Raw genomic sequence first — 15,705 nt, forward strand, 5'->3', positions numbered from 1 at the left:
AAAAAAAACTCATTTACAGACTTCATCATATTCCTGGATTGAAGGAATTTAGCCTCGCATCAAGCTCTCTAACTCTATAATCTCTCAATAATTGATCCCTAAAGCTTCTTTGAATTTTTTTTTTACTTTTTCTCTGATTTTTTCTCCTCTTAAAGCTTATTCCTGGGCCTCCTATTTATAGATAATTTTTTTATATTTTTCTGATCACAAAAGGAGTACTAAAATCCTTAGAAAATGTATTGATCTTCTAAGAATATTTTTGGCCGTTGGATCTGGATTGGACCGCTCAGATCAACCCAAAAATCAGCCTTTTACTCCTTATCAGGGTCAGATTTGATTCTGACCGTCCGATCTGGGCCGTCGATCAGCGCTTCTGATCTCTTATTCAAAATCGACAATGAGTCTGGACCATTGGATCTAGATCGAGATGAATATCAGCCATTGGATCGCATCCAGAATCCATCTCTCGCTGTGAGCCGCATCTGTGGACCGCGTGAAGTTTGCTGTGGACCGTGCCCTGGCTCTGTGGACCGACCGACTAGTCCACCATGCACCGGAGGCTATTTTTAAAATTTTTTAGGATATTTTGGCTCTATTTTTGCTCTGATTTTTGCCTGAAAAATTAAAAAAAAATATACATTAAATTTTTTTAATTTTTTTTATTTTGGTGCTTAAATTTCTCAATTAAATTAACATCTTATTTTTCATAAATATATCTAATTTCATATTTTTTTTTTTAAATTATTTATTTTTCAAAAAAAATTAATAAATTCATGAAATTATGTTTTTAAAAAGATGTTAACACCATAAATTATCAAAACTATCTATAATAAATATAAAAATATATCACTTATCATCCACCCTTATCGACGATAAGCCAATTTTTAAAAGAATTATAGCTTCAGTTTTGAATGCTAAGTGAAAGGTATTTCTCCATTCAGGATTCAGAGAGTTGTTCAGTCGGACCATAAAATACTGTATAACTCATTAGCCTAGTATCCCTGAGCTTGGTTTAATCTTGTCTTCAGGCCTTGTAGTATCGTTCTATTGGTCATTTCAATTTCTTTGTTAAATTATGGATGTCCGATTGAAGTGAATTTATGGATAATCTAATACTTTATGCAGAATTCTTCAAACTTGGCAATATTTAATTGTTAGCCATTGTCCATAATGATTACTCGGAGTAGCCCAAAATGGTTAATGACCAACTTCCATAGAAAATCCATTGTCCTTTTCTCTATTATTTGTGCCAGTGGCTCTGCTTCTATCCACTTAGTGAAATAATCGATGGTGACTATTATAAATCTTCATTATCCACTTATAGGAGGAAATGGGTTGAGTATGTCGACTCCCCATTAGTCGAATGGCCAAAGCACCGATATTGAAGTAAGATGGCTTGATGGAAGTCTTTGAATGTTGGCAAAACTTTGGCACTGATCGTATTTTTGGACTAAGTCGGCAGCATCCTTTTACATAGTTGGCCAATAATATTCTTGCTGAAGTATTTTATAGGATAGTGATCTACCCCCAAGTGATTACAGCAGATCTTTTCGTGAACTTTCCTGAGGGCAAAATCGACTTCGATGGGGTAAAGACATTTGAGTAGGGGCAGAGAAATGGATCTTCTATAGAGCTGCCATTAACGAGCACATATTGAGTCGCCAACCGCTTTATTTATCGTGCTTCTACATGATCTATCTATAGTGTCCTGTTGGTTAAGTATCCGATGAATGGATCAATCCAACTTGGTTTATGACCAACTTAAACCTGGTGAACTTCTTCCTCAACATCGATACTTGGATTGTCAAGGTGTTTAATGAAGAACTTTCCTAGCTCGTGGCATCCAGATGTTGCGAGCCGGGATAAAGAATCAGCTCGAACATTTTTCGAGTGAAAAATATAAAAAATCTTGAAATAATCGAAGCTTGATTATAGAGATTGGAGCTTACAAAGATACTTTGCTAGAATTGAGTCTCGCACCTCATATTCTCCTTGGGCTTATCTAGCCACTAACTATAAGTTAGTGAAGACTTTCAATTGCTTCACGTCGAGATCTTTGGCTACTTTTAAGCCAGCTATCAAAGCTTCATATTCAGCTTGATTATTTGAAGTCTTGAAAGCAAACTGAAGAACATATTCATTGACCACTCTATCAACATTAGTCAAAATGAGACCTGCTCCACAGTCTTGTGCATTAGATGCTCCATCTATATGCAGGATCTATGTCGGTTCCAAAGTTTGTTCTTCATATTGCCCTTGAATTCTTTTATCTTTTGATACTATGCATTCGATGACAAAGTTGGCCAATATCTGAGCTTTCATTGAAGATCGAGGAGGATAAGAAAGATCAAACTCGTTGAGTTTAATTGCCCATTTTGTCATTCTTCTCGAAGAATCTAGCCGTTGTAGCAAGGCTTTCAAGGAAAGATTGATTAAAACTTTTATCGAATGGGCTTGAAAATATGCGCATGGCCGTCATATGCTGATGATGATTGTATAGACGACCTTCTCGATATGGGAATATCTATGCACCGTGTAAGACCCAACTTATATAGTAAATGAATTTTTGCACTCCATCTTCTTGGACTAAGACCGACCTTATGGCTTCAGAAGATGTAGCCAAGTACATGAATAGCTCGTCATCCATGTTCGGCTTCATCAATAGAGGAGGAGAACTCAAGTACGATTTCAAGTCTTCAAAGGCCTTCTGACATTCATCCGTCTAGTTAAAATTCTTTATTTTTCTAAGTGTTCTGAAGAACGGAAGACATCATTCTATCGATTTGGAAATAAATTGATTGAGAGATGCAATGCATCCAGTTAGCTTTTGAATATCTTGCTTCGAAGTTGGAGGTTTCATGTTGAGGATCATCTTGATCTTCTTAGAATTAGCTTCTATAGCTCTTCTTATTATCATGAACCCAAAAATTTTTTTTGAAGTTACTTCGAATGTACACTTAGTTGGATTTAACTTTATTTAGTATTTTCTTAGGGCATCGAAGCCTTCTGCTAAGTCATTGATATGTCGAGAGGCTTCATCATTTTTTACAAGTATGTCGTCGACATATACCTCTATGTTGCGATCATTTTGATATTTAAAGATCTTATTGACTAATCATTGGCATGTCGCTCTGATATTTTTGAGATCAAAAGGTATAACTTTGTAGTAATATAGGCCCTTCTAGATGATGAACGCAGTCTTCTTCTTATCTTCGAATACCATCTGGATTTGATTATAGTCAAAAAAAATATCCATGAAACTTAAGAGTTGATGGCTCGATGTAGCGTCGACTAGCTGGTCAATTCTCAGCAATAAAAAATTATCTTTTGGTCAAGCTTTATTTAAGTTGGTGTAATCGATGCATATTCTCCACTTACTATTGGCCTTCTTGACTATCACTACATTTATCAGCCAATCTGGGTAGGTTGCTTCTCGGATAAAGTTTGCGGCTAGCAAGTTGTCGATTTCTTCATTGATGGCCTTTTGTCTTTCAAGAATAAAATTTTTTTTCTTCTAAGGTACTGGCTTACACTTGGAGTCAACATTTAATTTATATACAATCATGTCAGAAGGTATACCTGGTATATTCAAAGCTGACCATGTAAAAACATCGATATTTTTCTATAGGAAAAATATGAGCTTCTCTCGAAGATCTTGACTCAATATGGATCCAACTTGAATAGTTTTTGTTGGGTCTTCTTCCTTCAAGGGTATTGAGACAAGCTATTTGGTAGATTCTCCTCAGCTTTCTTCCTCTCACTGGTCCAACCCATTGATAGGAAGAGCTTCTAGAGGCTTTTTTCCTTTGATCATCATCAAATAACATTTTTGGGCTAGTTGTTGGTCTCCTCTCATTTCTTCAATTCCGTTTGTTGTAAGAAAACGGACGAGAAGGTGATATGTCGATACCACTGACCAAATTGCATTTAATCTAGATTGTCTCAATATTACATTGTAAGCCGAGAGAACTTGGACTATCAGAAAATTAAGTCATACGGTTGACTGTCGTGGTCGTTGTCCGGTAGTGACTGAAAATACTATTTCTCCTTCTACTTTCACCAAGACATCCATAAATCTGACTAAAGGCATATTAACTAGTTTTAGTCTGTTAATAGATAATTATATTTAGAAAAAAGTATCATAGAATAATATATCTGTCGATCTTTTATTATCGACTAAACAATATTTTACATCATAATTGACTATTATCATGGAGATGACAACAGTATCACCATGAGGAGTTTGAACTCATAGATCTTTATTAAAAAAGGCAATTGTATTCTCTCCTCATTGGTGCTTCAGCGAGTTCTCTGAGTATTCTGCCCCCCAGGCGCTATTTCTTCGGAGATTATATTGATCAAAACTATCATCGGTTAAGCATGAATTTCTTCCTCGGGATGCGGTTGAGTTTGTTGGTCCGCAGGTAGTTGAGCCAGACGGTCCTGCAAGTATTTCTCAAGATAATCTTGATGAATCAGGGCCTCTATCTCATCTTTTAACTGGATGCATTGCTCAGTGTCATGACCATGGTCGCGATAAAATCGACAATATCTTTTTTTGTTACAGGACGTCAGTGGTGTCTTCATTGGTTGAGGTTGTCAGAGATAGCTCTTTCGTTCGATCTTCATGAGATCTATGAACGAGCAATGAGGGGGGTGTAAGAGTCATACCTATAATCAAAATTCTTTGGATTTGGATTTTGTTGGTGAGGTGGGGCCGCTTTATCAGTTCGAACCTTGCTAGGCCCTATGGGGGCACCATTCTTCTTCATTCTTTTCTGATCTTTTTTTTTGGATTGATGCTGGTTAGAAGCACCTTCCTCGGTGCAAATATACTTTTGTACATGCTCGAGAAGTTCAGTATAAGTTCGAAGAAACTTCTTATCCAGAGAATAAGTAAATCTGAAATTTTGGAGTCCTCTCTTCATGGCCAAAATGGCCATGGATTCATTGAGGTCGCGGATCTCCAATATGGCGGCATTGAAGTGCATCACATAATCTCTCAGTGGCTCCCCCTCTTGTTGTTTGACGGAGAAGAGGTTGTCAGAATTTTATGGCATTCTTCTATTAGTACTAAAGTGAGCCATGAATAGCTATTCAAACTACTCGAAAGAATGAACACTTTTCGATTGAAGCCCAACATATCAAGCTCGAGTAGATTTTCAAAGAGTAACCAGGAAAGCCACATAAAGGAGGGCGTCGGAAGCCCCCTGAAGAAATATGAGAGCTTTATAGCTCTCCAGATGATCGAGTGGATTGGTGCAGAAATCATAAAGCACCATTTGTGGCATCTTGAATTAGGCTAGGATTGGTTCGTCCAAGATTCATAGGAAAAATGGAGGATGAGTATTAATGCTGAGAATGCTAGATGAAACTCGATTGTCTAGCTAGAGTTGATTGAGTCGGTGATCAATCTCCCACAACTTGCAGTCGTAGTCATCCAGTTGTCTTTGAGATTTATCAAAATATCGAAATAATCTCAAGGTAGAATCTTCCCCAGAAGAACCTGAAGGAGAATGAGGCATTTTCCTCTTTTTGAAAATTCATCAAGGGGAAGGAGAAGTTCTTTAGAATTAGTATGTCGGACATGTCAAAAATCGGTATGATGTGAGTGCCGAATAGATTGAGGATTGGCATGGTGCGAGTGCCAAGTCTGTTTGTGTGGAGAAGGAGGCTGTCGGTTATGTCTTGATTGCACGGGCTGTGGCCCCGACTCCTTTGGACATTGCTGTTGCTATCGCTGTTTTACAGTCTATTGTAAGTTGTGAACAGCTTCTGTTAAAATCTTGACTTGCCGTATCATGACAGCAAACTATTGCTGGTCCGTAGTGACCACCGATCGTAAAACATCAGGCTCATCTTTGTCATGATTTCTATTGAGGAATCATCACCCTCTATCTAGTGCGTCATTGTTATGGCCAAGGATTCGACCCGACACATGAGATATTATCCACTCTAGCCCATGGGCCTCATGATTTTGTCTTTTAAAAGGTGCTTCACATGGGAAGGATGATCTCCTCCTTATAAGCATGAGTCTCTCTTGACTCACAACTGATGTGGGATTATTGGTCCCTCCATATTATGAGAACCATAACAGAGCCCCCCAGTCAAGGGGGACTGTGATGTGTACAGTCCGAAAAATCCCATAATCAGTCGAGGTGAATCTCAACCTCAGAGAATCGAGATGGACCTCGATCCCTACTTGACGTGCCAAACTGTTGCCACAGATCTCCGATAAGATGGTCAGCTTAGAGCCGAGGAAGTGCACTTAGCTATTGGAGAAGAACGAACTTGCAAAAAGAAGTCCTTTCACTACAAGAAAAGAATATTTTTGTGATAAAATTATTTACGATGAAATTATTTTCATCAGTAATAAGAGTATTTATGATAAAAAATTAAATTCATCATAAATAATAAAATATTTATGATAAAAATAATTTTTTATTGCAAACAATTTAATATTAGCAACAAAAAAAATTTCATTGAAAATACTTATTATTTACGATGATTATTTTCATTATAAATAATAAAATATTTATTTTAATTTTAAATTTTTAAATATTCATGATAAAAATATTTTTATTGTAAATAATTTAAGTATTTAAGATGAAAAATATTTTTTCATCAAAAATAATATTATTTTCAATGAAAATATTTTATCACTAATATTTAAAAATTACATATTATTTATGATAAAAACTTTTCATCATAAATAATTGATATTTATGATGAAAAAAGTTGTTCATAAAAAATACTCAAATATTTATGATGAAAATTTTTTATCACTAATACTTGAAAAAATAAAAAAAATTAAAAAATTAAAAATTATAGATTATTTATGATAAAAATATTACATCATAAATAATTAAGTATTTACAATGAATAATATTTTTTATCATAAATACCAATTATTTACAATGAAAGATTTTTATCGCTAATATTTAAAAAAAATATAAAATATTAAAAGTTAAAAAATTATAAATTATTTACGATAAAAATTATTTTTTGATGTAAATATTAAATTATTTATGATAAAAAAAATTTATCACTAATGTTTTAAAAAATAAAAAATTAAAAAAATATAAAAATTATAGATAATTTATGATAAAAATATTTTATCATAAATAATAGTGTTTGTGATGAAAAATTATATTTCATTGTAAATAGTCAATTATTTATGATGAAAATATTTTTATCACTCATATTTTAAAAAAATAAAAAATATAAAAATATAAAAATTCTGAATTACTTATAATAAAAATATTACATCATAAATAATTCAGTATTTATAATAAAAAAATATTTTCATCACAAATAGCCATTATTTACAATGAAAATATTTTTATCACTAATATTTTTTAAAAAAATAAGAAATTTAAAAAATATAAAAATTATAGATAATTTATGACAAAAATATTTCATCATAAATAATATAGTATTTATCATAAAAAATTATTTTTCATCATATATAATCAATTTTTTATGATAAAAATATTTTTATCATCAATATTTTGAAAAAAATGAGAAATTTAAAAAATATAAAAATTATAAATTATTTATGATGAAAATATTACATTATAAATAATATAGTATTTTTGATAAAAAAATATTTTCCATCATAAATAGTTCACTATTTATGATGAAAATATTTTCATCATCAATATTTTTAAAGAAATAAAAAATTAAAAAATATAAAAATTATAGATTATTTATGATGAAAATATTACATCATAAATAATTTAATATTTATGATAAAAAAATATTTCTATCATAAATAGTCATTATTTATGATAAAAATATTTTTATCACTAATATTTTATACTAAAATAAAAAATTTAAAAAAATTTAAAAATTATAGATAATTTATGATGAAAATATTACATCATAAATAATATAGTGCTTATGATAAAAAATTATTTTCATCATAAATAGTCAATTATTTATGATAAAAATATTTTCATCATCAATATTTTTAAAAAAAATTAAAAAATATAAAAATTGTATATTATTTATGATAAAAATATTGCATTATAAATAATATAGTATTTATAATAAAAAATTATTTTTTATCATAAATAGTCTATTATTTATAATGAAAATATTTTCATCATCAATATTTTTATAAAAATAAAAAAATTTGAAAAATATAAAAATTACAGATTATTGGTGAAAAAATATTACATCGTAAATAATTTAATGTTTGCAATAAAAACTCATTTTCTATCATAAATAGTTAATTATTTATGATAAAAATATTTTCATCATCAATATTATGAAAAAATAAAATTTAAAAAATATAAAAATTATAGATTATTTATGATGAATTGGCAAAAATATCATTAATAATTGACTATTTACAATGAAAATTGAGTTTCTATTATAAATACTTGATTATTTATGATGAAATAATTTCATCACTAACAATTAAAAAATCAAAAATTTAAAAAAATAACTTTCGATACTAAAAAAAATCATTCTCCCAGTACCCTGGCTTTGTTGGATGATGCAATAAAATTTTTCATCTACAATTGAATCAACTGTCTATAAGATCCAGGAACAAACTGCTTGAAAAAATTAAATACAAAAAATTTGATTCAAAAAATCAAAAAATTAAATTTAAAAAATTTGATTCAGAAAAAATATCAACTTCCAGCTGTATAAAAAATAAAATTTTATCAACTGTTCGATGGACTAAATTGTATCATTTACTTTTAAACCATCCCAAAAAAGTTAGACTAATAATCCGTTGTGGCAATAAAATCCTATAACATCTTTGACAGAAGAATATAACTTCTTGAATGCTATCCTTAATCTGCGGCAGATGATGCACCACAGCAGTCTGATCTCTAAAATCACCAATTGATGTCGATCCTCTATGAAAAAGATCAGACTCTATATAGAAACTAAAGCCAACAGATCACCTAAAAATTGATCCAAATAAGGTGTCTGTCAAAACATAAGAATACGATCAAAATTTAACTCATATATAATAAAGATTGTTAGTTAACATCTGCAATGTATCAGCAAAAAAATGGTTATCATCCAATAGTACATGACAATGTGTTGGTCTGCTGGTCCCCTGAATGAAAATAAAATATAGATAAATTGATAAAAATTATTTTGAAAACTAGATAAAACTAGATTATGCAAATACTTAAAACCAAAAAGATTATCTGTAAAAACCAGTTCACCAGTTGCCACTCATCATTATAAGATAGAAAAAGTGAGGATTAGCCCCTCCTAACCTAAAAAAATAAAATAATGAAAAAAAAATATAAAAAATATTACCTTTATATACCAGTATGGCTGCAAAGATAGAAATAAAATTCTGTCAGATGACAAATCCTTGCATCGACTATAGTTTCAAATCATATGAAAAATATCATTAAATTTTTAGGCTACTTAATTAATCAACCCTAACAAAATCATATGAAGATCAGCCAGGCTCTTTAGACCAAAAATTTTTTAGATTAAAGAAAACTAATTTTATTTTTGATCATGAATATTTTTTAATATCATTTTTTGTTGTTAAATTTTTTGGATGAAAAATTTTCTTTGTGAGAAAAATCTAAAATTAATTTTTTATGAAATTATTATTGGAATTTTTTTTTTGTAAAAATTATTTCTAACAAAAATTATATTTATGTTGCTAATAAGATTATTAACAAAGAAAATTTAGTTTTCATCGTCAATAATTTTTTTACAAAATTTTTTAAGAGAAAAAAAATTTTTAGTAGGAATTTTTTTTGTGAGAATTATTGGCAACAAAAATCAATTTTTTGTTGCAAATAAGCTTATTGACGATGATTTTTTTTCATCGTAAATAATCTTTTAAAGAAAAAATTTTTTTAGGAGAGAAATTTTTTTTGGTGGGAATTATTCATGATGAAAATTAATTTTCTATTGCTAATAACATAATTAACGATAAATTTTTTTTCATCGCAAATAATTTTTTTAAGAGTTAAAATTTTTTCATGGAAAAAATTTTGATAAAAATTATTAGCAACAAAAATTTTATTTTCATTGCTAATAAAGTAATTAACAATGAAATTTATTTTTTTATCGTAAATAATTTTTTAATAGAAAAAAAATTTTTAGTGAGAAATTTTTTTTAGCAAAAATTATTAGCGACGAAAATTAAATTTTATTCATCGATAATTTTATTAACGATGAAAATTTTCGTCGCTAATAGTTCACATCCCTTCACGCGAAACTCTTTCCCCTCTTCTCTCCCCTCTCTCCTCTACTCTTTCCCTCTTCCCTCTCTCTCCCTCTCCTTGAGCTCTCCTCTCTCCCTGCTCTCCCCTCCCTCTCTTCCCATCGGTGAGCCCCTCTCCATCGTCGCCGTCGCCATCAGAGGTAAGGTTCCAACCTTTTTTTTTTTTGTTAATCAGGCCACCGTGGGGTGAAGCCATCCATGGGGGGAGGGGGTTGGGGGGGCCGTGGGCAGTCGGTGGCACCACGGGGCCAGGGAGGGGGTCGGCCGGTGGGGAGAGGGTCGAGGGTGAAATGGGGGAGGGATGGGGCCGGGGAGGGGGCGACCGATGGCGATAGAGACGAGGCTAGGGAGGGGGCGGCCGGCGGTGAAACAGGCCATGGAGTGGGTCGGTTGGGGAGGTGACGGTGCCGACGGGGGTCGGCTGGGGAGGTGACAGTGGGAAGGGGATTGGCCGGGGAGGTGGTCGGCCGGGGAGGGGTGGGTGATGCTGGGGAGGGGTGGGTGATGGTGGGGAGGGAGGAATGGAAGAGAGAAAAGAGGGAAAAAAAAGAAAAAAAAGAAAAAAAAAAAGAAGAAAGAAAAAAAGAAAAAGATAGCGGGGGTCGAGTTCGGACGGCACGGGGTATGTGACGGTGCCGGCACTGTGGGAGCAAGGGTAACGGGAGTTGAGTCCGGGCGATGCAAGGTGTGTGGCGGTGCCGGCACCATGGGAGCGGGGGTTGTGGGGGCTGAGTCCGAGCGGTGCGGGATGTGTGATGGCACTGGTGCTGAGGGAGCAGGGGTCACGGGGGTCTAGTTCGGATGGCACAGGATATGTGATGGCACCAACACCGTAGGAGCGGGGATCATGGGGGTCGAGTCCGGACGGCATAGGGTGTGTGACAGCACTAACGCTGTGGGAGCGAGGGTCGCGGGGGCCGAGTCCGAGTGGCTTGGGATGTGTGACGGCGCCGGCACTATGGGAGTGGGGGTCATGGAAGGCCGAGTCCGGAGCTCGTTTAGGAGAAAAAATATTTTTAAAAAATATTTTTAGATAAAAATATTTAAAAAAATAAAAAATATTTATTATTTTTAAATAAAATATATTTAAAAAAATAAAAGATCATCGAGTCTTCGGGATTAGATTTCATGTTATTATTTTGTATTAATATTATTTTGCATGCTCAACTGCTTATAGTTTATTTTATATTTATTACATAAATTTTTTAGTATTACTGCTGAAATTTATAATTTTTTTTTGTTCCACTAGCATAATGGACATTGCTGTTGCTTATTATAATTTAATTATTTTATGTGCTATTTTGTATGCTTTTGCTTATTATAATTAAATATAAAAAATATTTTTATTTTAGAGAAAACTCTACTGAAATTTTTGATGAAAAAATTTCAATGCAGAGTTACTCTTTTTTGATAAATTAGAATGTAATTTATTTTTCATTATTGTTATTCAATATTATATTTATTTATATGTTAAGAATTGCAGGTATGGCACCAGGAGACAGACGACGACGTTCGCATTCGCTGTCTACCCTGAAGGCTGAGACACCTTCACCAATTTCCACTGCCGCACCAGCTCCGTTGCCAGAGGATCCTGCATTGGCAGGTCCCAGTGAGATGGGTTCGAATGAGGCGAGTCCAAGTAGTATTATTATACTTTTTATATAATAAAATTTGATTTTTTTTTATTTGGATAGCTATCATACAATGATTTATTTATTTTTGTTTCAGGCCAGTCTCCACCGGTAGTAAGGGGAGGGCGAGGTTCATCGAAGAACCTTGCTCTAGAGCATTGGAGACGCGAGCACCCAGGACAGTGTCTCCATTTAAAGATACCACTCAATTACACCAGGTCTGTTAGGGAATGGTGCGAGCCGTGGCAGATCGAGCTGGATATTATATGCCGCAGCTATGCCCCCGTGACGCTTTTCGATTGGCATCAATTGTACCGGCTCAGAGAGAGATTTTTTACAATCAGTTATAGGTAAAATAAATTATATTGTGAATATTTAATTAGCATGGTATTCTTCTAATATTTGTTATTGGCAGGATATTTTTGATATTATTGATTTTGAGGAGGATCATGTGTGGCAAGCTGTGGATGCTCATTTATCTTTGCATTTCAAGGACTATTGCCACCACATCCATTAGTATTGGTACCATGTGATGTAGGATCATGGGGTGGAGGCAGTGCGACAACGACCCTATGACAGCATCATTATGGATGATTGGACTGTCATATACCGATATTATGAAGATCCGGCATATCAGTTTATACATCCAAACTTCTTTTTTTCAGAGTTTAATAATTGAATCATTTATTCTTAAATTCAGTTTGTTACCTACTAATTTGACTACTAACTGTACAGAAAAGATGTATCCAAAACACTGCAAATCGGGCTAGATAGATTATACTGCATTATGGGGGTTCGAGATCATTTGCTCATCATATGGAACAGATGGTAAGTAATTTCTAATTAGTCTATAATTATTTAGCTATTTAAAATTTTTTTAATTAATTATTCTTAAATTACAGAGAGATGCTGAGAGTGACGAGCTTCCTGATAGGATCAATATCTACCAACGGACCCACCAATGATGATCAGAGGAGTGGACGACGGGGAGCCAGGAGCTCTTTATAAGTTTTTTTAATTATTTTTTTTATTCATAATTTAATTTTTAGTATGAAATTAAAATAGCTATAACTTTAATTTTCAGGACCGTATGATAGACATTAGATCCCAGTCTACCTTTGAAGGCTCGACTGCACCCACATACGACGAGATCTGTGATCAGATGCTTGGTACAAGATCTTGTTATGTTAGAGGTCTAGGGCATTGGATCAGTGCTCCCTCATCCTCACACTCATCCAGGATTGACATCCCCTGCCTGCGATGCTCAGCTGACAGAGGTGCAGAGGCAGGCTAAGCAATAAGCTGATAAATTGATTGCATGCATCGATAACTACCAGCGGCTCCAGATCCAGATGATGGAGTGGATGGCATAGATAGAGCATATGATGCAGCTGATGAGATAGCAGCAGGTCGATCCGAGCTCATCCGAGTGCTCTCCCTTCCCCAGCCCATTCCCCTTATACAGATGCCGATATTTGACGGCCTATTTGTGTAGCTTTTTATTTCTATTTTAGATATCTTATAATTTTAATTTAATATAATAAAATGATAAAATTTATTTATGAGTTTATTATGTAAATTTTTTATTTTTATTTTTTATTTTTAATTTATAAAAAATATTATAAATATAAATTAAATATATATGTTCATAAATTATTTTTAAAAAAAATATTTATATATTAGCAATAGAATTATTTTTGATAAAATATTGATCACCAAAAAATATATTAGCGATGAAAAATTTATCGTAAATAAATTTTTTTTAATAAATTTAAAAATATTAAAATTTTAAATTAAATTAATAGCGATAAAAATATACATCAAAATTTGAAATATTTGTAACGTAAAATTTATGTTGTTAATATTTTTTTAAATTTAATTTTTATAAAAATTTTTAATTAAATTAATAGAGATGAAAATATTTTCATCACAAATAATCATATTTCCAATGAAAAATTTAAGTTGCTAATATTTTTTAAAATTTAATTTTCATAAAAATTTTTAATTAAATTAATAGTGACAAAAAATTTTCATCATAAATAACCATATTTACAATGAAAAATTTACATCACTAATTTTTTTTAAATTTAATTTTCATAAAAATTTTTATTTAAATTAATACCAACAAAAATACTTTCATCACTATTAATTTAATATTTATTAGTGATAAAAATTTTTATCAAAAATTATGATATTTGCGATGAAAAGTTACATTGCTAATATTTTTTTAAATTTAATTTTCATAAAATTTTTTAATTAAATTAATAGTGATAAATATAATTCATCATAAATAATTAATTTCATCATAAATTATCTTTTTTATCACTAAAATTTTTCTTCATATATAGTTTTAAAAAAAATAATTTTTTTAACGATGAAAATTTTTCATCGATAGTATTTATTATTTACGATGAAAATTTTTTTCATCGTAAAAAATTATCAACGATGGGATTATTGACGACTAAATATTAGCAATGAAATTTTTGTCTTTAATAACTATTAGCAACGAAAATAGGCTATTAGCGATGAATTTTTTTTGTCGCTAATATTTTATTTTGTTGTAGTATATTATCAAAAATTGTCCAGCAAGGGATCCTCCGATGCTTAAGTTAGTCGGAGTAAGAAAATATTTGAAAGAATCGGGAGAACAAGAGCTATGGAATGCGAAAAAAAGTGCCTTCTTTGGTCTCCCTCTTACCTCCCTTTATATAGGGTAGAGTTGTCGTTATTCCGTAACTTCCATCTCTTAGAATACAGGAATATGGGCGTAACTGCATTTAGATGAGTAGTTATTCTAATAACAATCATTAGTAATATAAAAATAGAGTAATGGGCCATTAGTGGGTAGTTACTACGTCCCACAATCTCATAATTGTGAGCTGTTAATATCCATATTAAATAACCATCATTCGGCCCCTATTCTCTCAAGGTTGAAGGTCGTCTTCGAAAATGTTCAACTAAATACTGAGAAAATCTTCTGTCAAAAACTAGGTAGAAATGTCGGTTGTATATCAAATTGCTGGTCAGTTGCATCATCCTTATTTGGCTAATACTCAAATTAAATCATCGACTGGTATCAACGTTAGTGTTGTCATCTTAGTTGGTCATCCGAGGATTCATCCTAATAGGAGATATTGTAGCATAGACCCATTTATGACCGATCATAGGTCAATCATGATGTTTGTAATTAAATTTGATTAGATTTATGATGGCATTTGGACTCTTAGCCTGGTGATGATATCGAGGCTTTAAAAAAATGAAGTATGATGACTACACAATTGATGATTTAGTCCTGCATTTGTTATATATGGAGTAGATCTTAAATATTTATATAGGATCAAGAAATTCAAATAATTCTTCTCACTAGCTTTTTTTGAATAAAATCCTAGCTACTATGGTTGCTATGACTATAATCTTTGAAGACAAGTCTTGGTATCAACATTATTTTCTATAGTGCAAAAGCAAGGCTAGTGGAATATTGATCCACAAGTTTGCCCTATGTTCCTCATGTGTTGGTGCTAGTTGGATTAGGTTTAATGCTAGGTGTATGTATAGTTCGGTTTAGGATAAATCTTCAATTGGATCTGATTTTAATCAATTTCATAAAATCAAAAGTGAAATTAAATCGACTACATGTGAGAATCGGTTTAAACCAATCCAAAAAAATCGGTTTGGCTAAAATTTTAGTCTCCGTATGGTTGGTATATATTGATTTGGTAGGTACAAATATGTAACTTGTAAGGTTTAGGAAGATAGAGAGGCCAAACTGCTTTGGGCCTATGAGCCAACTTGCACCGCAGGCATGACATACGGAGAACTAGGCCTCTGGCTCAACTGCTTTTGGCCATCATCCTA

This window comes from Elaeis guineensis, chromosome 12 (genome assembly GCF_000442705.2).
Source record: "Elaeis guineensis isolate ETL-2024a chromosome 12, EG11, whole genome shotgun sequence".
NCBI lineage: Eukaryota > Viridiplantae > Streptophyta > Magnoliopsida > Arecales > Arecaceae > Elaeis > Elaeis guineensis.